The sequence below is a fragment of the Hippocampus guttulatus genome, chromosome 16, assembly GCF_054856545.1.
Source record: "Hippocampus guttulatus isolate MCC_2025c chromosome 16, RoL_Hgut_1.0, whole genome shotgun sequence".
Lineage (NCBI taxonomy): Eukaryota > Metazoa > Chordata > Actinopteri > Syngnathiformes > Syngnathidae > Hippocampus > Hippocampus guttulatus.
The window spans coordinates 9,053,781-9,079,084 of record NC_141276.1 but is presented as its reverse complement, the minus strand read 5'-3'; the positions used below and the strand labels follow the sequence as shown (position 1 = coordinate 9,079,084).

The following is a 25,304-nucleotide window of genomic DNA, read 5'->3' as shown; positions in this document are numbered from 1 at the left end:
GCGAGGCGCGAGAATTGAGGCGGGTCCCCCGCAACGAAACGAAAACCAACCGACGAGGTGGGCTTCAAACGAGAACGTAAAGCTGAGCGGGAAAATCTGCTTTTCATGGAGATTCGCTTCTGTGTGGAGGAGTAACGAGCACCTTATACTTTACCGCCTCATCAACATGCATCTTGATGGACTCCTGTACATTTTTAATTTTTTTTTCTTTTTTTGTGCTGGCTGATGAACATGTCTGGAAGAATCAGGTCTCTGTGAGCTCGAGACGCCTTTCACTGCAAATTATTCATTTGTAAAACAAGGAACAGTCTTGTTTTGGTCATGAATAACACAATGTGAGTGAAGGTTTTTTTCGAGAGCGAGCTGTCCAAGATAAAGCAGCACCAGAAGTGCACCAGGGGTGATTTGAAGGCCAATTCTGCAGGCTGTATATTTGATCTCCTTTCACAGATGTTCACCTGGCTTTAAATCGGGAATTTAAGATGATATCGCATCATTTCGGTCAAGTCCACCATCTTAGTGCCAATGTATAATACAAAATGCCATAGAAGGGCTAACAAAATTTGGATAGAACATCAACAACACCACATGTAGACAAACGATATAGCAATACTTGCATGTATATATTCTTAATCCTCTGCAGAAAACTAATATTACTGCTGTACTGAGAAGCCCGGGCTGCAGCAGATATTATTGGAGAGCTGAGATCATTCTCTTTTGGATTAGGTCATGCAGTTTAAATAATACAGTGGACCCTCGCTATAACGCGGTTCACCTTTCACGGTGCATTGTGTTCTACATCCTGATTGGCTAAGGGGCTGTAGACCAACGTCAACAGTCTCCGCGCCTCGTCTCTGAACAGCAGGGGTGCCCAAATTTACTTTCCAAGCAACGAATCTCCCGCAATTGACCTGTTTCCGTATGTGCACGCATCCACATACGAACGTGTGCATGGATACATGCCATGATGAGCAACAGCAATAACGGCCCCTAAGATGAAAGAAACTGAAAAAAATAATGTCGATGCAAGAATTTGTGAGTTTGTGAAAAGGAAATCACTGCGTACCGTAGTAGAGACCTGACACTGAGACTTGGGATGCATTTTTACTGTTTTAAAATGCTCCTCCTGGAGCTCCAGGTGACTTTGAATGAGAATAATATATATATATTTTTAATGATATCGCCCAACAATTCCCCATAACGATATTCTTCTCCCGAGTTGAGCTTCACCCCACAGCCCGCATTGATAGCGAGGCAGACCAACTTTGTAATCGCCGTGCTGCCCCCGTGATCTGGATGACCGCTCGCATGACTTTCAGGATCTTTGACTCGCAGCTTGGCGCGCACTGATCCCAAAAGAATGACTCACCGCCCTGCCTCACTTTCGCACGTGCCCTCGGAATTCCTCACGAGTTGGCCCGCTTTCAAAGCCGCGCTTGAAACATGATGTGTCAGCGAGGCATCGTGTTGACGATGCCTCGCGCCAAGCATCACTTACTTAGCAGTTTCACTCCCACCAGCTGCTTCCACGCTGACGCGCAATGACGTCGTAAAAGGGGACGAAGGTAAAACTAAGTGGACGGGAGACTGATTAGTGGCGAATCTCCTCAAGGCGGCCTTGAGAGCAACTTTCTCCCCTTCTCATTAACGACGCCCGTGGAGCTCATGCGCTATGATGCTCGCTCATTTTACCTTTGCTGTCATAACAGCGCGGGTGGAATGTAGCACATAATGAATAATACACCACCAGACCAACAGCGGGGTAATTACAGGATAATGAATGCACCTGCATTTTGTCAACAATGTCAGGGAGGAGGGAGAAAGTAAAGAAGAAGAAAAAAAAACAACTTACAATCTGCTGGAAATCTGCTCTGCTCATCCCAAGACAACTGTAATACACACTCACGCACCCTCAGAGTACAGGAAGGAAAAAAAATTGTTTTAATACAAACCAAATTCCAATTAGGTTGGGAAATTGCATTAAACAGCTTCAGCTGTTAAACAGTCCCGACTCCATTGTCGTATTTTACGCTTCATAATGCGTGACACATTTTCAATGGGAGACAGGTCTGGACTGCCGGCAGGACAGTCGAGTGCTCACACACTCTTTTCCTAGGAAGCAACACTGTCGTAACAGATGGAGAATGTGATTTGGCATTGTCTTGCTGCTGCACGAGCGTTTCTCCAAAACCTGTATGTGCCTTTACGGATCCTGGCTTTTGAACCCCATCCATAACAGTCCGAATGACATGACGTCCACTATGTCCAAACACAATTTAAAATGCGGACTCATCAGACCACAGAACAATTTTCCACGTTGCATCAGTCGATCTTACATGAGCTCAGGCCCAGAGAAGTCGGCAACATTTCTGGGTGTAATTGATAAATGGCTTTTGATTTGTAAAGTAGAGTTTTAAGTTGCTCTTACGGATGTGGCACCGAACTGTATTTAATGACATTGAAGTGTTCCTGAGCCCATACGGTGACACCCTTTACACATTTTAGCGATAGTGCTCTGGATTCTCCTCCTCTCTCATTGCATTAGCTACAAGTTGATTTTCCTTTTTTGCATGTCATGTACATTTGATGTACGAGATACTTCAACAGGGTGCATGCATCCTTTTAAAAGCAATCGTGTCTACAACAACACTAAACTTACTGTTAACTCAACAGCATAAAAACGGAGACATATAAGTGGAGCTGTAACTGAAAAAGAGTCCGGTGGCTTTTTAGGCTCCCACAAATGCTGTATATGTGGGGAAACTAGTATCTGAGCCAAGGACCTTGCCCCAGACAATCCTTCAAAGTAATTGAGGCGGGATGATGATGACAGTTGAGAAATGCCGAGCCGCGCCGGCGAGGATACATCACTGGCTAAAATTGTCACCATATTGACCCGGTTGAAAAGAATGAACTTCATTCTCAACACAGAGGTAGGAACTCACACAACAGGCAGCCCTGCGTGAGCTTTTCAATGCTGCATGTCGGGAAAACGGACGCAGCTGGCGTCGACGCAGATTGTGCATCTCGCTTCACCGTCACACGAGCGCGGCGAGAAGTCAACCGTTGCAAACGCAATAAAACTCCAGATCAACTTTGACAACACGTGATAACGGCGGGGGTCTTATTGCTTTTAAAACGAGTGTCCACTTAATTGCAGTTCGAGTTGAGTAAATATTCATGCTATCAGTAAATATTGCAAGCAAGAACTTCTCAATGATTAAAAAAAACACATGATAACATGAATACTGTATTCCTACAAACACTTCTCAAACAAAGCATCCCATAAAACACAGACAAGAAAGAATTCATAAAGCTTCTTGTCGTCACTTACCTCCTAAAATATAGCCGCCGTCTTTGTCAAAGGCCTCCCCACGATTTCCATCTGTGCGGAGCGAGAGGTATGACTGCTGCTTCGGGTTCATATCCCGGACGAGCCCTGTACTTATTCCTGGGGCGCTGTTAGCGGCCTCTTCATCTCTTGTGACCTAAGATCAACAGGGATATGAAAACCAGTTCAACAGACCGTAATCCAGTTAAGGATTTCATGCTTGCTGACAAATGTGTGAGTGTGATTTACCGTATTTTCTCGACTATAAGTCGCTCCTGAGTATAAGTCGCACCATCCATAAAATGCATAATAAAGAACAAAAAAACATATATAAGTCGCACTGGAGTATAAGTCGCATTTGGGGGGGGATTTATTTGATAAAATCCAACGTCAAGAACAAAACTGCGACTTATAGTCTGGAAAATACGGTAAATCACACTCAGATATTCAAAATACCTCTTATAGTGTGTACAGTTCTTTTTTTCTGGAACATTAATTTTGTGCATGCAATACTTTGTTTTTCTTTCTACCCGCACCCCCCTTCAATTCTGCTGCTGAAGATTGCAAATTTCCCCAGTGTGGGACAAATAAAGGTTTTCTTATCTTATAGTCCAGAACATAAAATAAGATTGTAGCATTGACATGCTTTTCAAGCAGTGACTCACAGAAAACTGTAAGCTAATGCTGAGTTGTTCCCGTTTTGCCAAGGCTGGTCTAAATAGTCATTTTACAATAAGTGCACAATCTAGCGCGTTCCACTTATACAATTCTGCCTGCAAAGACAACAGCGTTCAGTTTTGACTGCAGCTGTCAGAGTCATTTTCATAATATTGTGATTGTATTTCTTCATCAAACAATTTGGATTCTCCGCCCGGTTGCTTGCCTGCTTGTGAATATTCAATTTGAGAGAAGATTCCTTTAGAATTACTGAGGCCAGTTGGGATCCACTGCTCTGCTGAGGCGTCGCTGTCCAGATGCTTTGCGGCTCCACGGCCCCGCACACTACTGATGTTGATTACGTGGAGCTTTGAGACATCGCGTCGACGCGCCATAGCTGCAAATAAAAAATATTCTTCATTTAAAAAAAAAAAAAAAAAGACTTCGCCACCTTACACAAACACACACATGTCAATGCAATGCTCCAGATCAAGTTAGTCACAGTTCGACGTCATGCACGACTTGGCGTTAGCAACGCGGCGGCGCCGCGATTGACTTTTAGCCGCTGGGAAAATCACGCCACGCTTAAGCAGTGACGGGACAACCCGTCAGCTCTGCCACGTTCACTGGCGAGAAGCCAACCATCCTTCACCGTGTTGTTTCCACCTTTTTTCTGGATGACTTTTTTTTTCCAACTGAAATGTGATCTCCACCTCTGACTGCACAAAATCGAAAATACAGAATTTGTACAGCCCTGTCTGAGGTGTCAATCACCGCGAATTAGCCGGGATGGCGAGGGGAAAGGCGGCGGTTCCGGTTGGTCTACTGTTTGACGAAAGTGAAAAATGACGCCGTTTGCTGCTGTTCCGTGCTCATATTGAGGCTTGAATAGGTGCGCGGTAAAACAATGTCAAGTAACAATGTTCACAATGGACCTGACTGAAGGAGGCCGTTCAAGAATAAATGAACGTTCTCTCATCACGACGAACAAGGATTCAATTGCGGTTTCTCGTCATTTACAAACAGCCACCCAAAAAAAGACGACGCTGCCTCAGGCTTTGAGCATCTTGTCGTCTGTATTTTGTCGGCCATTACCGTCATTGGCATTATTAATAGGGTTGCAACGGAATGCCAAAGGTTACAATTTTCAGGTCACGGTTCATTCGCATTGGGCTATAGCAAAGGAGCAGAAAGCAAAACACAATATTGCTTTCGTGTAAACAGGAACACACTAAAGGTTTTATATCATTTCATCCACATGCAACCGCTGTCGTATTAGTCAGTCAGGAGTGTCCCCGCCTTAATAAACGAGCTAGTGAGACTCCATCCAGAAATCTGGATCAAAGATTCAAGCCTAAAAAAAAAAAAAAGAGACAGTTGGACGTGGTTATCAGCGGCGCTTTCCTGACAGTAACTAAAATTCCCACAGAAGTGACCTCTTCTTTTACTCTTTGACGTAGTCGAACAAATCAGAACAAGAATATAAAGCAGAACAACTTGGAAGCGGGGGGTTCTGTGGAGGTGTCGGCGTGGATCAGTTTGATTTGCCGCCGCGATCCGTGAAGCGGGAGGCTGTGCTCAATTAAACGGTTTCCTCTAGCACACACTATCCAGTGCAGCTGGTACCAAGTCTGTAGTGCATTCACCGTCTTCTTCTTCTTCTTCTTCTCGACACCATCGTACAATTAGAGCGGCAAAGATTCACCAGCTGTCCACTGATTCTTTCATCGGCGTCAAAGGCGACGGATGAGCGGACGGTGTGACCAAAGTCTAGCGTGAGACGCTGAGTACTTCATGTCCATGACAGTCCATCATGTACCTCCTTAATATTGATTCAACCGGCTTGCGCAATTTGGAAAGTTTGCGTCCAGCTCATTCCTAAATAAATGAAACTCTCAAAAGAATGATTGTGTCTTCGAGTACAAAGTGTGCCGTCGAGCAAAGGACAAGGCAATCAAATACAAAGCAAGAAAAAATAATAATTGCGTATTGAATAAATACTAAAACCTGTGTTGAAAAAAGAGTTTCTGGACTTCTTTTTCCTCACTGGCTATCCTACTTGGCACAATATTATTCAATGTTATTATATTATTATTATTATTATTATTATTATGTTGTCATTGTTGTTGTTGTTGTGGTGTTTGATGTCGAACGTTTGATTTTGATTATGCACATCACTTTGTTTGAGCCGCATTATTTTGAAGTGCTCTATAAATAAAGTTGAGTTAAGCTTATTTGCTACATTTCCACGCCGCGTTCGTTATTAGCATTTCATAGCCGTGCGGCTGCTGCCCCTGAAGGCTCTTACAGCGTTATCTGCTCTTTGTCAACACGCGGTCTTAATTAGAGATTTTAATTAGAACCCTTGCATTAGTGTGCCTTTTAATGAACAGAACAAACACGGGAGGCAACCTTCAACTTATTCCTCACCAAGGCAACATTTGGTAATTTGATCCATATTAAACAATGGCAGCTTCATTCATCAAGAGGGTTGGCAAAACCTGCTCGATATGTTACATACAAATCAACTTGTGGGCTTCATAGTTGGACCAAATGTTTTGAATATACAGTATGTGTGCAAATAATGATGAACGCAGCTCTGCGTATAATGAAATATACCCACTGTGCCAACAAAGAGAAAGTAAATAAGCCGTAGCTCATGAGACACAAAAGCAGCACAACTAAAGTTTTTTTTAAAGCACATATTACATGTTCAAAGGAAGAAGGAAGCAGTAAACCATTTTCTAGTCCTACACCTTGTTCTTTGCGTATTTGAACTTGTTTAATATGAATATAATAATAGATCAATCATGTAGAGCAGGGGTGTCAAACTCATTTTTGTCACAGGCCACTTTGGAGTCACGTCTTCCCTCAGAGGGCCGAATTAATGTTTAATCATCACGTAGTATTGTTATTTATACACAACAAATTGATGGATTAGATACATTATGCAATTAATAATTTCTAAAACAAGCAATAGGGTGACGGGCTGACTTTCTGACTGACTGATGAAATGACTGACTGTCTAACTAACGAAACTTATAACACATGATCTGCTTTCACGGGCCACATAAAATGATGTGGCGGGCCAGATCTGGCCCCCGGGCCTTGAGTTTGACACATGTGATGTAGAGTATATCCCAAAATGGAAAGAAACAGAAAAAAGGTCCACACATAGACCTACTCAAGTACACAACTTGACTTACTTGTGTACTGTACATATGGCTACAACATACTTTAGGTACAGGCGCTACGTAAGCACACATTCTAGCACAATTGTGTCATCGGCAAATAAGACACCTTTAAGTAAGGTTTGAAACGCAACAGCTATTATTAAGATACAATATGAATAGTTTTGAGCCGAGCACAAACCCTTGAGGAACCTCATGACTGATCATCAACTGCTTTGATTTTATGTTGCTGAACTGCATGTAGTGATACTTATTATCTAAATAACTTTGTATCCATTTATGTGCTCCATATTATTTAATCAATAATATACTCTGATCCATGGTATCAAATGCTGTTTTTAGATCTGCAAAAATCCCGAAGGTAAATTCTTTATAGTCTATACTAGACATCTGCTCATTCTTTGCTCGCTCTTGCTCGTACGTGTGGCTCGCAGTCCAAGCCCTTTCAACCTAAGAGTATTCAGCTCAAAACCCCAACGTCCAACTGGTCGGTAGCTGTTTGATTGTGAGCCTCAGCTAAAGTGCGAGGGGCTTCCTCACATTGGCTGTCGCTGTTGGTTTCATGAGCATTCTGCCTTGTGTGGAGGCAAAACATAAGAGAAATGCTGCCGTGTATATTTAACTGAAATCTCATCACTTGCTCAGTGAGGAGAGATTCAAACTCGGGAACTCTCAACTGGGAGGCAGACCCGCTAACCACTAGTTCATTGTGCTGCTGCATGTTTATAATGCACCACAATGCCTGCTATAAAAGCCGTACCATCCTGGCCATGTGGCACAGGACAATGCTGTGAGCCTGTTGCACGTTCACGGCTGAATTCAGACACGTGCGCAGACAACAGCTGAGACGCTAACGCCGATGCATATTGGGAGACAAAATGAAGTGCGGATGAGCAGCTGAGACTGGAAGGAGGGGTGGGGGGGTCAGGCCACAGATGCTCCAACGACTACATACCATAACATGGACACACAATGCTTCATGGGTAATGGAGATGACGCAACGGAGGGAATTTAAGGCATTCGTATGGGTCTGTCACCAAAAATAAAAAAATAAAAAATAAATCTGCAGGCACTTCTATGGAGCAGTTTTTGCTTGAGACATGAAGGAGAACCAACAGAAAACGCATTAACAAGTGGAAAGGGTAGAGTCTCCTTGAACAGAACTGTGATCAGTGTTTCTTTTGGCTGCATTGCTTCCAGCACAGAATGTTGATTTTGTATTTATTTATTTATTTTGGGGGGCCCAATTAGATTCCTCACTATCAAGCCATGTCATTGTAATTTGCCCAGGAGAAGCAATCCTGCTGTTTAATGTTACGTAGATTTATACATGTGGCTGTTTCTTTCATCATTTTGGAACTTGGAGGGTTGGTGAGCTGGCCGAAAATAATTGGTTGGTCAAAGCAAGCCATGGATCCACCAGCAAAAACACATTTGTAGCCATCTGCATTCATGACCCCTAAGCCAACCCCTAAATGCAGTAATTGGCATCTCTGTTAAGTATGATGTGTTTCATCTCCATTTGCAATGTTTGATCATGTTATGAACATCATACATCAAACAAGAACTGTCCAGCTGTTTTGATTCCACCATTGTGGATAACCACGATTCGTGCGAATCTACACGGACATCTGACAAAACATTCTGTTGCATTTTGGAATGGCCATTACATCTGTGATTCAAATTCCCAATCGCCGTAAAACCAGTTGCCAAGGGTCAGCCACTCATGAAAACTAGTAGCAGAACCACTCACTGTCGAGTTCGGTCGTGTCACTTGGTGTCTAACGGCCAAATTCAGTCTGATGCAGTACAATTAACCCTTTCATGCACCCTGTAGCTTGATAACATGGTAAACTGTCCACTATAGTAACCGTTGTTCCTGAAAAGGTTCAACACTGTTGTCGACTAGTTACAATAATCAACTCAAACAGATTTTTGTATTTGTTGGATCCGGTTAGAATGTGCGTGCGTGTGTGAACCATAACGACGCCTTGCAGTGTGACGGTCACACACGTGTACCAATTAGGCCACGTTGTTTATATTTGCCAAGCGATGAACAACTTGCTATTTCTGAGAGCAAAATTATGCACGCAAGGTTTCGTTCGTGGCCTTTTATTTTTTTTCCTGTGGGCTGAGGCTCATTTGTATGCAGCCACTTTTCTTGGTGTGCCTCCAAGGAGAGCAGAGGTCTGTATAATGGTTATTCCAAGAGATCAACTTTGAATATTTCAAAGGGATGCGCGCAACTCGGAGGAAATTCAGATCAGTACAGATGGATTAATCAATGTGTTGGTATTTCACAAAGAAAGTCCGTATTAAAAGTTCAAAGGCGGGAACTTGTTAGCCGCGGCCGTACCTCCAAGTCCTTTCGAGTGGCACACTCTTGCTTTCAGGTATTGACTTTTTTTTTTTTATAGACTCCCTCCATATTGATCTGTGTAAAATGAGGGGGGTTTAATTGAGGAGAGGAATCATAATAAAAAAGCAGCTTGGCAACCGTTTGTCTCAGACTAAATCTTTCCGCTGTTGCAGAGGTGAAAAGGCCTTTGGGCTGACAATATAAAGTCAAGGAATGGGACTGGCTTCTCGGTATGACTCAGGCTTAATTATGCTAATGTCATGACTTAAGAGTGTGAGCTACATTTCCCCTGTTGAGCGTGCGAGAGAGAATCAATCAGTTGCCTGCTTGCAATGGGTGCTGCACTTTCTATTTAGCATTGGTTCAGTGCAGCCGAAACGGTCTTCGGATTTCTACCATTTTTAGGAAACAATTTATGTGACCATTGCCTTTTTATACCATTCTTATTATTTTTATTTGATCATTTTCTTTATTTTGATTGTATTTTATCGAGAGCACTTTGAGATCTTTATTTTGCATTTTCTTATGAACGAATTGAATGATTGAATTTTACCCCACCCCCATTGACCATTTTCTGAATTTTTCCAACGATGCCGTAATGTCATGACAGAAAGCTGTAAATCCATTACGTTGAGTAAAGCTCCACATTTTATACAGATGAAATATTTTGTCATTCATTCGACAATATTGTTTCTTGCCATTATCAGTGCACTGAATCACACGAAGAGCTGTTTCTAATATGTTGCTGTACATCATGTGTCAAGTACAGACACTGACTGTGACAGACGAAGCTTTTTTTGTGTGTTTTTAAGCATGTGATTTTAGACTATTGTTATAAATCAAATAACTCTTTATTAATTAGTTTTATAACCCCAGTCTGTTTGCCTATCGGCCTTGCTCACGGGGAACATATTTTCCAACTGTTGAAACAATTTGTCAGTGGTAAACTGACACACTTTTTTCCCGTTGAGGCGGATGAATAGAATCTTTCATCATGTGTAAATAATGGGTAGTGGCGTCGTTTCAAAAAGATAAGGCTGCTTCAGAACTTACTCTTGTACAAGATGGCAGCCTACCTAAGGCGGCCCAGTTCCATTTGGTACTCCAGACACGTCACGGTGGAGCACAACAAGGCGGCGCAGCCTGAATGCTTAATTTGCGGCCAGTGGGATGCCTCATTCGCAGATATAAACAACTGCCGGGCCGATTGCATGGGACGTCACGTGGGCCCCGAGCCTGCGCGGAATCGTTAAGCGGGGATGGCGAAGGCTCCTTGTTAACCCCCGGAGCCAGATAGCCGGCATCCGTTCAGAAGAGACTCCAGACCTTGAAAACCGACGCGTGCATAGCAATTGAAATCATAACTCGGGAGAATGTGGCGTCAAGTTTTTCATTATCTTCTGACTCGCGCAATCGGAGCAATAAAGCCCCGTGAATGAAAATGGCCTCAGCCCCATATGAAAAGGCCCAATTAATGAGACACTGGCCCGAGATGTCCTCACTGGCGCGTCTGCTTTTTCTTATCAAAGAAAACCGGGATTCAAATATGAATATCAGGATACACGCTGCGAGCATGCTTGGATTTCTAAGTGATGGAAACTTCAGGTCCACGGATTAAAACAGGTGGCTGAAGCCTTTGAGTGCGGAAGGGGGTACACATTTGGGCCTAGGCCTAATTCATTTATGAGCATATGTGCCAATCGTCTCTTGTAAATAAATCACATCTGTGCACTGGAATAAAAAAGTTAAGATGCCAAGTTTTACTTGGAATTTTAGGGGCTGCTTGTATGACGCAGGTTTGGCTAAAAGGGGAACCGGAGTGCGGTTTTTGGCGACGATGGAAAATGGATCACACTGTATGCATGTGTGTGAAGAGTTGGGAAAAAATAAAAAAACACCGTCTCTGTGCAGCACCGCTGCTGCCTATTAAGTTGGATTTACACAGCCTACTTTAAGTGACAGTGCCAATTTGTTCCTCTCAAGTTGGGCAAGTGGGAAAAGTGTGATGGCAGCGTCAATGGAGGAAAAAAAGAGAAAAAAACTCCTAATTGGAATAGGGTCTCTTCAAATTTAGGCCTCTTCCAAATGTGAATAAAAATCCAATACATATCAAACATCTGTTCATGCTATTGCAGCATAAACGCACGGATTGGCTACACCGTGTCGACGCTAGCTTGAAGTCGTCAAAATACACAGATCCAAACCGTGAACTATAGGCATTAAATTGGAATTTGGCACTTGACCTTGCAATCTAAATACAGCCTTGATGGTCAAAATTTGGATCAAAATGGTCAAAATTTCCCTGTGCATGTTCGCGATTGGCTACCGTGGTGCCATGGAACTATGTTGGAGTGAGGGGATGTAATTCATTTATTTAGGCCGTAAGACCGTCTAATAGAAAAATAGTGCTTTGCCATCACTATGTGGCCTCCATCGGCAATTATGAAGCTTTATAGGTTTTAAGCAGCTGAATACTTCTTTCATGTGTGCACTGCGAGGCAAAAATGTGACAAAACAATTTCCAGTCTCATAATACAAAAGTTGTCGCATATTGAGATCTGCTTGTAATTCTGTTACCCAATACCCAAATGTCGTTGCGCTGCAGAAACGTGTCAGTTGGCAAGGTGAAAGAGCACGTCTGGACGCGTCGGCCAAATTGGTAAGGGAAGGCCATCGCTTATCGAGGCGCCTCGCTTGTCCATAAAGAGCAAGTCATTCATTACTGTCAGCCTAAAAGTACACAGTCCTCATCGCTAATGCGAGGACGCCATCGCCATGCAGCGGATGACACAGGCCCTTGCGGATGAACAACAACAAACACCCAAAGCCTCACTTTTGGCAAAAAAATTACTCTATTCATTCACAAGACTGAAGTTTGTGATTTATATGCAATTGTTTGATCGAGATGGTCACCATTGCATGTATTCTAGCTACCCAATAATCACATACGGTATTGAGAACTAGAACTCGGCCAAAATTGAAAATGCTTGCGCAGCGTTGTATTTTTTTGCCCATGCTAGTTTCCAGTTCGCGGAAGCAACGGACATTACTATGACGATATTAATATCCCAATCCTCACCAAAATCGAACATTTCTGCGAAAAGCAGTTTCAAATGAATTGCAAAATGGTGCAAAATTCGCTGTTTTTTTAGGTCAAAGCTAAATGTGCTTGTTGCTAGTTTTACAAACGGCTAAATTGCTACTGGCTATATTTGATTACTTGAGTAGGTGATCATTGACCCATCAGTAGGGAAGGCGTAAACTAAAATATTATCCAATCATTGTGGGGGGGGGGGGGGGGGAGTATTTTGCTAACTGCCCTCTACAGGTTTATTGAAAGCATGTTCCTAATGGACCTAAATCAAAATCAAGAGTACAGCCCCGTGAGGTTAGCATCATTTTGACAGGCATATAAAGTATCTATTTTGCCTGACATCTCTTTTGCCCCTGTGACTAAAACGAAATAGGCCTGTCAAAAGTACATTTCAATTCATACGCATCTTTTTATTTTTTTTTCGGCCGCGCAAGGTCAGCAAGGTGAGACTGCATACAAGCTGGCCCGCAAGGAGCCTCTGGTGCAATTTTAATGCAGCGCCTCAAAACACTTGCCGGTTAGCACACGCTTCCAGGGCACCGTTCCAGCTCAAAAAACAGGGAAAAACTGTTTCTGCATGAATGGGCGGGAAAACCGCGCATTTATGATGTAAAAGAGGGGCGAAAGCCAAAGGCCGCGAGGGACTTGCCGGGCTTTCATTTGACGTGTATTGGATTTATCACTCCTTGTCCCTACACCTTGCTGATGTCTCCTGAGTAGTAGAAATGACGCCTGTGCGGGAGTGCAGCACAAAGCTGTGACATCTTTCTCAGTGCATTATCTTCACACTCCCTCTCCTTGGGCTAGATGGAGTGCACGAGAGTGGAAGCGTTTCCGCCCGCCTGGTCCTAACATGTAACTGGACATTGCTTTTAAGGGGTGGCTGTTAACTGGGTTTGACAGTGTTTTTTTTTTTGACAGCCTTTAGATTGAATATTCCCCGAGTCTCCCGCAGCAGAGGCCATGTCATTAACAACGGATGGCTCCATTATTATTATTATTTTTTTGGAGAGTCTTGGCAGGACTTTTATGTTTTTGCGTTTCCCGCTGCACTTTATGGACCGCCGGTGTTCCCCGCCCTTAGCGCTCACGTTTTTCCGCAAGTACACGATAGCTCACGGCGGCCAGGCTCGTCAGCGCTGTGTTCACTTTTTAAATTGAAAAATCTATCTTCACGGTCAGGCAGACTCTCCGTATTACAGAGTGCATAAAAATTCATCCGGCTTGGATTCTTGTTGATCTATAAAAGGAAGCACTCGCCAAGTGTCCTTGCCTTTTTCCAACAACCTCCACAATGTATTTCAAACACGCAAGTTAAGTTACCTCAATGGACTGTCACTGCTACTAAGACGGCTTGGGGACATACCTGAAACCTGCGAGTCCAATCACAAGCCCTGGGGGGTAAATTAGAATAAATTTTATCTTCAGAGGGACAAACTGACTCCTACTGCGACAGTACATGCTCAGATAAACGCAATCATTGTTCCTTGAAAGGAAAATGCTTGTCCCTTGGGCTCGCAAAAGTTCTGCTTTTGTACCCTTGACATTTGACTTTTACAGCTTGAGTTACATTCATTCTTGTACCTTTTGGCAATTGTGTAGACCACAGGTGTCAAAGTCAAGGCCCAGGGGCCAGATCTGGCCCGCCATATCATTTTATGTGGCCCGCGAAAGCATGTCAAGTTCCATGATGCTTGCTAAAGTCTGAACCACAATTTCAAATTGTCATATGTAATCCACAGTAACAGTCCTTATTCTTGACTTCTGATTCCAAAACAAGTCATCCATCAATTTGTTGTGCGCCGTGCATGTAATATGTGGAGGTGATTAAACATTGATATGGTTTCCCAAAATTCATTACGGCCCACCAAGGGAAACTGGAACTACAATGTGGCCTGCGACAAAAATGAGTTTGACACCCCTGGTGCAGACTGTATTTTTAAGGTTACAGTGTCTTATCACTGGGCTGATGCCATCAAGGGATCTGTTTTACACCTACAATATACCTTTGAGTCAGAAACATTTAAAACATTTGAGTCCAAAACAGAAATGACATAACATTGACATAGATTGTACCTTTTGGGACATAGTTCAACTAATGTAGTACTCCTACTGCTCTTTGACCCTTGTTAAAGTAGTGTAGTAGGTAGGACCTCAACCAAGAATATATGAGACTGAATAAAGAACATGGACCGGGGCAGATCCAGACTACCTTGAGAACATGAACAAGGTCGATCCAGATCAAATGAAAAATCAGACCAAAACAGAGCTAGAATGAATTGAGAACGAGACCAATGTGGCCTAAGACCAAACTGAGACTGAGACTAAGGCAGATCCGGGAAGAATCAAGAACAAGAAAAAGGAAGATCAAGATCAAGACCAGATCGCACATTCACAAACAAATTACACAATGCATAGGTGAAGCATTGGTCTTGACGATAACTCCAGTGCACCCTGAGCCAGAAAAGAGGTAGAAAGAAAATACAAAAATAAAATCAGTCGACTGTGACGTAACCGAACGAAACACCCTTGAGGTTGAATGAAGTTACAATTTTAAAATCGTCACGGTTTTAATGTCAAACCTCAGATTTTCTGTTTTCCATTCAAAAGACCTGAATTGCATCCAAAGATTTTGGCGGGGGTCCAGTGTCGGCGGCATGAGCCAGCTCCTGCCAGCTGGGGCGGCCACCGATCGGCACAAAGACAATCCGCGCTCTGAAACCGGGGGCTGTTCGGGCTTTTTCCAAAGTAACTGACAGTCGCGCAAGATGATGGAGGAGATCGGAGACCGCGCCAAATTGCTTTGACTTCTTGTTCCACTTTTGCCTCTGCACCACTAAAGGACAAGAAGAAGCTTCATAACAACGCAGTTTGGCGGAGACCAACTCAGACATTCAGCTGCGGTTATTGTTAGAAACTTTGCATAAGGTACATAAATGGTCAAAGGTCGAAAGATTTATATGCTGTTAATTTGGCGACACATTCGGGCGATATATGTTTATGTACTGTATGTTCTGTGACTAACTGTCCAGTACCACCCGCATCATTTCTCTCCTACTTGGTGGTTATGCATATGAATTATGAAATATAATAAATAATAAATTGGGTTTGATTCCTTCCTGGCAGCATTCCATCTTTGGCTGGACAACCACGCACTAATTGTTTGAGTGTCATTTTAATGTATGTGCAGGTCTGAGGGGCAACACTTAGACATGGTGCACTTCATCATATAAAGGTCCTTCAAAATTTTATTTAAAAAAAAACCCAACAACAATAATAAACCATTTGAGCAATGTTGAGCCATTAATTGCTAAATTCCAGCCTTCTATTTCTTTTTTTGTGTCATGTAAGATAAAAAGAAAAACAGTCACTGATGCTAGTTTTAACAAGTAACGTGACAGTAATATTGATTCTGAAGGCCCTGGGTGGATTACATTGAGATGGCATGGCATAGAAACTCAAATCTGATTGGACAAAAAAAAAAATCAATAAATAAAATAAAGTAACATCTACACCATTGGAAGCTGCACAGCAAAGACGCACACTATGAAATGAGGATGATAGAGTGAATATAATGTCCAAGAGAAGTGCACCGGAAGGTAAACAGTTTCGGACTGGCATAATATCGGCGTCCATCACGTTGACTGACTGTTTTCGGCGCACTGATCGCATTCGTATGTTCTGAAGATTACCGCCAGCGCTGTCACGCACAATGCGTTTCAATAACCGTCGCGTTGGCCTAACGGTCGCCTCTTGTTTAATTGCCGAGGGTAAATATTTGCAGTCGGTCAATAGCCAGCCTGCATCACTGAACGGGGCCTCATTTGATAGCGCCACGGTTCACTGCAGGTGCATGATGAGTTTCACTCAACATTTTACAACACAAAAGTGAGTCAATTATCTTGCGCTTCAGTTGCGACTGGCAACTTTACTGTTTCATATTTCTAAGACAATACAAAATAAAATAATCAAATAAAGACAAAATCATTTCCATACACACACGATGACATCCAGCTTTTAAAAATGATTCCAACACGCAGGAGCCAAAAAAAAAGGCATAAACACTGCAATACCTGTGAGACTGCCTGTGCAGTCATTTGACAATTAATTAATGACAATCTCAGAATGCTTGCGGGATGTGGCACAAAGATTATATCGCGCTGCACAAAACCTGCCAAAAATATTGTTTTTGACCTTGACAAGAGTAGGCAACACAACAAACCGCTGTTATCGAAAGCAGAACTCCTCCTTGATGTCGACAAGTGTCTCAAAGTGTACTTGCAGAGCCAACAGCATGTTGAATCAAAACTTTTGCTTAGAAGAAACTGTACTAGCTGTGTTATGGTGAATGTCAAGGGTGTGTCACTCTGAATGGCAAGTATGGGTGCCTGCGTCATCTTCCTGAAAAACTTGCACAAAATAGCACAAAAGGTGAAGCGCAACATTTCCGGCAGTATTTCTCAACAACCTGAAAGCTCTTAAAACCTAACCTCCACCGAGGCCAAACAATTCTAATCTAGATCAGCAGCAGCTTCACCAACCTTGTGCAGACGGCCCATTGTTGTCATTGAGATTCATCTATCAAATGACTAAAAATGTCCTTGGTGTTTGGCTGTAACTGCAAAATTGCAGTTGCGTGGTTGATTAAGATGCCGTATTTTCCGCAGTATAAGGCGCAGCCATTATGAAACGAAGATAATACCAAAAGCATCGTTAACGACTGACTAAATAAAGGAAGAAGGAAACAAGCAAGACTTCTAAGGATATTTAGCCCCTTGTGGATGTGAGCCCGCCCGCGAGGTATATAAAGCTGTATTGTATTCTATGCCCTTTAGCATAGCTCCATCTGGTGGATGCATGACGCAGCTTCAAATCTATGCGCCTTATAACGCAGCGCGCCCTATATATGAAAACAGTTTTAAAATAGGCCATTCACTGAAGGTGTGCCTTATAATCCGAAGTGCCTTATAGTGCAGAAAATACGGTAATAAAAGTCCTACTTTTCTTCGGTATACCATTGCAATGAGCCCAAATGGTGGTCTTTGTCACATGTAAAGAGACATTTTGAGGACGGAAAGACATGTTTCTATACTGAACTGAGTTTTAGTTGCTCATTAGTTTCACGGATAAAACTTGCTGTATTTTTTTCCTCCGTACATTATTTTTCACCCATTTGTGTGTGTGTGTGTGTGTGTGTGTGTGTGTGTGTCTGTGTGTGTGCTGGCTTGCTCTTCAGTGACTTTCTCATTCCTATAAGGAGTCACTTAATGGCTGCGGCAGGTGCGGTCATTGAGTTTACTCTGTTACCGGTGCCGTGTTGTAACGACAAGTTGTTCCGAGAGTCATGTTATATTTCAGTGAAACGTGTCGCGTTCAGGTTTGTGTTTTTGAGCAATGTTTGACTGAAGTAAAGCACATTTTCATCACAATTGCAAGATATAATGGCAAGTATCTGTAGACTCTGTACCCGTGAGAACTCAAATGTACTGTAGGTACTTGTACTTAAAAAAAGAAATACTTCTTCTATGTGTGCATAAACTAGTTAGTTGTGTGCCACTTATAACCCTAAATTGTTGTATATTGGCACCATTGTAAACTGGAGAGCCTCTGTGTATGTTTTGTATGTTCCAGGTGCTCTGCGGATCCTTTACAACAGGATGAAGTGTGTTGTTTACCGAGTCAAACGGCTGACAACGTCCGCCACCTAAAATCCCCGACAAGGATGCTGCAGAACGGGACAGGCGGTAATAAGGAGACAATATAAAGCCTTGCCGCCTTTTCTAGCACTTGACGGAGGGGAAAAAACAAAGCAAGGGCCCTGGGTGGATAAAATGAAATGGCTGGCCGGACCTAACGCCTCTGCAAGGATTACGGCGTAACTCTTTGGGCCAAATCACACCCTTAACACCCAGCGAAATAAATTCCCTTTGTCAGCTTTTGGAATGGTCCCTTGGGAGCATCTAAGGCGACGCTTATTAAATATATTTGAGGAAAATAAAGTGAGTGCCGTTAATTCACCCACCGTTACCCCGACTCTACCGGAATTCTCACAGAGACGGCCTTTATATGCAATAAATGTAACGACTTTAAAAAAGTGCACAGCGTGAGGGAAGATTTACAAGTAATGATTAATTTGCGCAGGGGAGAAGTGATATATGAGCAAGCACAAAGAAGAGATTGGTGCACCGTCAGCAAGAAGGCGGCGCAGGTGTGACATGAGCGAGGGTGCCCGGGCCTGAAAATAGGCCACCTTTGTCAGGAGGAGGGAAGGCTACACCAGCGCAGCGGCAGGAAAGAAAAATAATCTTTGATAGCGTGCGTGTTCACAGCAGGAGGACACCAGGTTGGCAAAGTGCTCTTTTTTTTATTTTTTTATTTTGTAACACAAGCCTTACAATATTAAATATCAGCAAATAAACCTCCTTATAAAAGTCCTTTTGAGGTGAAGACACCTGACAGACACGTAACAGGGAAAAAGGTGTAAATATTTTATAGTTATTGATAGGGCACACCCCCCTAGAAGAAAAAAAAATGATTTGGAGTTTAAGACTCTCATTAAAAATAATCTTTTGAAAATGTCTCATAATTACTTTCAGTAGTTTATTTTGGACATTGTGGATTGGGGGAATAAAGCACGCCCAACAATGCATTGTGTGTTCGCACGAGGGGTGGTCCGATCAGGGTTTTGTGTTGTTAATTCCGAAACCGATCACCCAAGCTGCCGAAATCGATTTCGATCTCAGGGGTTATCTGCAAGTCACTGATGGTGGAGTGGACACTTGCCTAACTTGTGTGCAGGCGGTGACGGTGTGGATGTGGGTGTGAATGGTTCAGGGTGTAGTTGGCCTTCCGCCCCAAGTCAGCTGGAATAGGTTCCAGCACGCCCCGCAACCCTCGACAGGATTAGCGCTGTTGAAAATGGATGGATGGGTGGATGGATAGATTATCTGCACAGTTTCCATTTTTGAGCTGCCCACTCATGATTAGTGAGATGATTAATCTGTCAATGTTTTTTTTTTTCAATGAACCTCCCCCCTCTGTCCCCTCAACATATTCTATCTAAGTTTCGCTTTATTACATCCAAACAAGACATTAATTCAAATTGACAAGGCAGAAAATGCACACAGGCTGGGCTCTGGTTGACTGCAGGCTGCAAAATACAAGCTGCGGGTGATCGGGTTTGTGATTGGCAATGATCGACATATGCCAATCAGGTACTTTTCGACAGGAGTTGGCCAGTCACGATCGGTGGGCGATCGTTACATTTAAATTCACTTTTGGGATGAATTGTACTTCTCAGAATAGATTTATGCAACATACTTAAAACTGTATTATTTTTCTTGCGGAAAAATGCTATTTTTCACTCTATGACATCGAGCTACATTCAACTTTGCATAATATGCACGATATCATATTGGGCGGATATGATACAGAATGTTAAATCACAACAGGAAGTGCATACAGTACGTTCAATGGCAAAACCATATTGAAAATCGAAGGAAATCCGACATAGTGGTTTCACTGTCTCACAATTTTTATGGAAACGACTTCTACGTTTACGACACCTGCACCGTACTCGACACTGCGGAAGCCAAGTGGAGTACTTTTGCAACAGAGCACTTGTTAGCGCAGAAGTGGAGCTTTAGGCTCTGTGACGAGGACGCAGCCATGCGCAGCTCCACTTGGCACGACATCACTTGGTTCTTGACTGGACCTGCGGGCATCTCGGCCGCGTGATTACCCTCTTTTACGCATTTGAATTTATGAAACAGCAGGGCAAGCTTTTTCCTCCCTCCCATTCACCGGATCAGCATTTGTTTTTTTGTTTTTTTGATTCTTTCTTCCTGATGCAAATGTGTCACATTCTCTTCTTGGGTCATGTCACTTTCATTGTTAATTGTTTTCAGAATGAAAGCTGTGCTTTCTTCGTCTTCAGGCATGAATAGCCTCTTGACTAGTGACTTTCAGTTTGGGAATGTCAGGTTCATACAACGCTCAGAAACAGTTTTTGCAAATCCGACTATCCTTATTTTTGGCCTTGTTTCACCTCAACCTGCAAGTTTATAATAAGTTAATACGTTCAACCGGGCACTGCGAGTATGCAATGACCCACCCGCAGACTTGCTAACAAAGGGAGTATACATTCCAAGAGAGTAACCTTTCAATATGTTCAAGTCGGCATCACGTCTCCCTCGTGAGTTGCACCCAGAGGGCGAAGAAAACTAAAAAATGTATAACTACACTGCATTACACAGTTTGTATTTTCACCAGTGTTATGCTGTATGATTATGTTGGGGAGGTGGGGGGGGGGGGGGCTTACAGTACCTGCAAGTGTGTACTTCAGGGAGGCTGAGACAAGCCTCGGGCTTGACTGCGAGTTCTGCTGCGGAAAAGGAGCTCGGGGGAGCCAGGGGAGAAAACCAGCAACTTTATGAAAAGGAAAAAAAAGAGAAGCAAGGATTATGAAATCAATCCAATAAACAATAGAGATGGACAACAAACTGTATAAGGACAAGTTGCGAGAAAGGTTGACATGTGAAAATACACCAGACGTCGTTTTGTTGAAGACAGCCATTTGTTCCTCTGAGCTTCTATAGGATCTCAACAGATTTGCTCTTAATTCTGCCTTTTTTTTAGCTTGTACTTGTAACTGGAGGTCCCTTACATTTGGTGCCATTGGAAAATTAAATGAAGGTCAGATTCATTACAATTTATCAAAAATAAAACCCAATTATTGTTTTTTCAATTCCTGCCTTTCTAACCTCAAGAAGAAGGAATGTATCTACTTCTTGACTAATCGACTCCATCCTCATCAACCTCGGTCTGATTTCCTTCTTCGCACCTTAGTTTGTTCGAATGCCATTAAGTCTTTCAGCCAATCAGTCAAGACCTTGCCAACGTTGCATTGTGTATATTATTAGTAGTATTATTTTTTTTAGATTTGAACATAACCTTGACATCAGTGTTTTCTCCTTCGTAAAACATTCATTAGTTAGCAGGCAAGAAAAGTGGATTGAGAAATGGCTGGCTGAATAGATGAGATGCTGATGAATTTCACGATTCAAATACAGTGAAAAGGATGAATGGTAGTCAGTGTTTTTTGTCACCCCCCCCCACCCCACCCCCAATTAAAAAGCTGAAAAGCGGCCAGCGCACGGGCGGCCGTAATGGTCAGCATCCTGTCCGTAACGACTCCAAATCTTATCTCTCTGTTGTGTAAGCCTGTACTTGTCTCTGCTCTTCCCACTTACAATTAGTGTGATACTTAAGGCCAACAAAGAACATATCCTTAGTGTCGGGAGTGTGGCAGAGCCAAAACGGAAACCATGGCAACACGGCGCTTTGCTTCTCTAATCCCTCGACCATACCGGCCGAGTACACAAATACCTGTGAAAGGGCAAGTCTATTCAACGGCTGCATCAGGGAACAAAACCTTCACGAGCTGCAAATTGGGAAAACGGAACAAAACATATTTTTCTGAGATTTTGGAGAGGGACTAAGTGAATTGTTTATGAGTATTATTTTGCTTTTATAATGTGAAATGTCACCCCAAAGGTGTTTGATGGGCCTAGGGTCAAATTTGGAAGCATGTTTATGAAAACAATCTTCAAAAACCGAAAAAATAATAATAAAAATAATTGTAACCCATGATTAAAAAACATTATTTTACCACTCCTTTTATCTAAAAATCAAGGTCATGCTGATCTTTTGAGTTTTATGAAGCTGCCGTGCCATGATTAGCATTCCAGAAAGTCATTGTAAATTCAAAAGAGAGAAGCTTTGCGTTTGCTACTGATGCCCTTGTAAGTTTGTTCAAAGTCTGAAACTCCACAATCATTCATAATATGGAGGAAGGTCACTTAATTACGTCTGTGATGAATAATTAGTGAAAACTAGTTTCACAAAAGAGAGAGTGAAAGGCCTCTGGTGACCTCTGCGACGTTGCTCTGATCCTTTGTGACAGCGCATGGAAAAATGAAATAAGACAGCTGATTGTTACAATAGTTCATTTACCGCTCACTGTTTGTATTTCTATCAAGCACCCTCACTGATTGAAGCGGTGACGACAATCCGAGCTCTTTTCAATTAAATGTTTCAATGCCACCGTGCACTGAATCAGACGTTCAGTGTTCACCTTGAAATGTCACAATGGCAGCCGCCAAATTCATCAGCACATGACAACAGACTCCAACGGCACTCGGGAGAGCTCAAACCTCTTGCCAAGGCCAAACAAGCTGGATTTGGATCAGCACCAAATTTCACACCTGCCTATATCTGTAAGACCATGCATTATTCATTCAGAAACGAAGGAACATCTTGGAAAGTTAACTACAAGATCAACACAATGTTTCTGAAATATTAGAACTTTTTTTAAGAGCCCCGTCATCTGATTTTTGGGGGGGGTGCAGGGGGATGCAAAACTGTTTCCTTCTATCAATTGAGTCTGTGTTCAGTGTCCGTGTAAGGCAGCGGTGTTCCGCAGAGATGTGTCTCAAGCAGACGAGCTGTTTCTGTGAATATTGCTCTTATTAAAGCATTTCTGTGAAAAAAAAATAAACTTGTTAACCTTTCATGTACCGTATCAAGTTTTGGGACTTTTTTCCAACATTGTATAGTTTTTTAAATGTAAGTGTTTCACTGTTTTTCTTTGCAGATTAGTGCATAAAAGCAAATATACACCCAAATATCAAGAGATGTATAGGACACCTTTTAAACCCATTACCAGCCTGAGTAAGCGGTGTTGGTTAACTCTATGAGGGGACAACGAAAGTAAGTGTTAATCTACTGCACCAACGAGTTGTGTTGACTTCCATTTACACTAAATCCCTAAAACAAGCCTCCTCATGTGTGCTTTCTGATCAAAATGTCAAACTTAACACTACTTTATTAGTTGTCCTGAAAGAACAGCGAGGAAAGTTCATTTTTAATCCTAGGTGACCTTAAGCTTCATGAGCAATGTGCCCAAAACAAGCTCCTGTCTTTCATCATCATCAACTTTTTTTTCTCTGCTGCATGCTTGGGTTTTGCATGCCTCTGGGCCAAGCATGACACTGCTAAACATCTGCTAACATGCTGGGAGAGTCGGCCGTCACATCTGCTACTCCACCTCTTTATGGGTGACCCTCAAGCTTAGCGGGTCGTCAACTCTGTCTGATTCGATTCCCCCCTCCAAGCCCCCGTGGTGCCAAGACACGCTGCGAGAGGCTGCACCTGAACATGTAGTGAGTGTCACATCCGCCTTTTTTCCTTGGATCTAAGAGACACGTTAATGTAACCAAAGGCTTCAGTATTGGGGGGAAAAAATCAGGAGAAAGGTTTTTTTTAAGGGAACATATTGTGGAAATTTTACTTTTGGGTTTTTTCCATACAACTAAGTTGGGTCTCTAGGCCAATCACAAGCAAGTATAATTAACAAACGGACAATGCAAAATTGCCAAGCTTCTTTGCCTTTGTGTAACCTTGAAGTTGGATGTTATCAGATTTCATTTGATTTGATTTCACCTCTCTGTTAGTGACCATTATGTGCATATTCCAAAGCTACCCACGTAAAGCACGCCATCAAGTGAAAAAAAAAAAGTCCCTTTCAAATAGAAGTACCCCAAAGGCTACAAGCCACACTATGGTTCACTGTTGTATTTGCCAAAGGAAGCGCACCTGGCCAGTGAGGGAATGGGAAAAAAAATGATTTGTTTAGTGCACATTTGCAGGATATTTGACATGCTCGGGTATGTTTAGCCAATAGCCTCATCATAATGAAACAGCGAGGTGCCAGAAGAGTTGCAGAGGAGGCATCTTGTGCCCAAGGCAGTGTTAAATGATGCCCCTCTTTCACAGTCACACGCTCATTTCTCTTCATGTCACCGCCATCCCCTGTGGCCAGGGATGAGCATAGCTAATCAAAATATGCCTGACAGCAATTACACTCCAAATAAATCTCTCGCTCTGTTCTAGTCTCATCCATACTGTGACAGTTTCAACGTTACATTGACACTTTTTGTCGATGGAAACAGAAAAAGCTAAAACCTTTTGTTTTGTTTTTTTGGGGTTGTTTTTTTTGGGGGGGGGGGGGGGGGTCAGGATTGTTTCCGCTCGGTTAGAACATTACTTTTTTATGAGACATGTCCGTGTTTTTTTTGAGAATTTTTTATTTTGAAGCTAAAAAATTCTCTTCTATTGATTGAGTCTGTGTTCAGTGTCCTTAGGAGCCAGCAGTGTTCCTCAGGGATGCGTCTCAAGCACAGTTGCCTTTTCTCCGAATGAAGATTTTGAATGCTTTGTATTCCAAGGTATCGCACTTTTTACCATATTCTTTTTTTTAAATCTGAAATGTTTTAATACTGTGGAGATTTTTTTCTTCTCTGATTAGAGAGAAGAAAAATTACATGAATCTACTGTGTCATAAAGAGACACATTTGACCATTTGAAATACGCTGTGAAGCCATTACCTGCATGATGCATGACGCATGGTACAGGTGAAACCTATCAAGAAACAAACTGTTGTCAACTTCCAATTACAGTATATCATCAAAACAACCTCAGAGTCGCCCCATTGTGTTTCACTATAGCCAACATCACTGACCTTGGATCAGCAGGAGTGCAAGAGTTCAAATTCAAAGTCGAAAAGCCCCCCGACAACCTTTGCCATCATTGAGGGTCACGCTGGGTTTGCAA

General features: G+C 42.6%; 2 long non-coding RNA genes across 2 annotated transcripts in view; both read right to left on the bottom strand.

Annotated features, from left to right (window-relative positions):
• LOC147192945 (uncharacterized) overlaps window positions 1-3,474 on the bottom strand; it is a 127,942-nt gene extending 124,468 nt beyond the window's left edge. Inside the window, exon 1 of the long non-coding RNA XR_015103206.1 lies at window positions 3,335-3,474. This is a non-coding gene — a long non-coding RNA (uncharacterized LOC147192945). The remainder of the gene's footprint in view (window positions 1-3,334) is intronic.
• A 763-nt stretch (window positions 3,475-4,237) lies between these two features.
• Window positions 4,238-25,304, bottom strand: part of LOC147192944 (uncharacterized) — a 39,208-nt gene continuing 18,141 nt past the window's right edge. Inside the window, exons 4-5 of the long non-coding RNA XR_015103147.1 lie at window positions 20,958-21,059; window positions 4,238-4,385 (exon numbers count right to left, since the gene is read on the bottom strand). This is a non-coding gene — a long non-coding RNA (uncharacterized LOC147192944). The remainder of the gene's footprint in view (window positions 4,386-20,957; window positions 21,060-25,304) is intronic.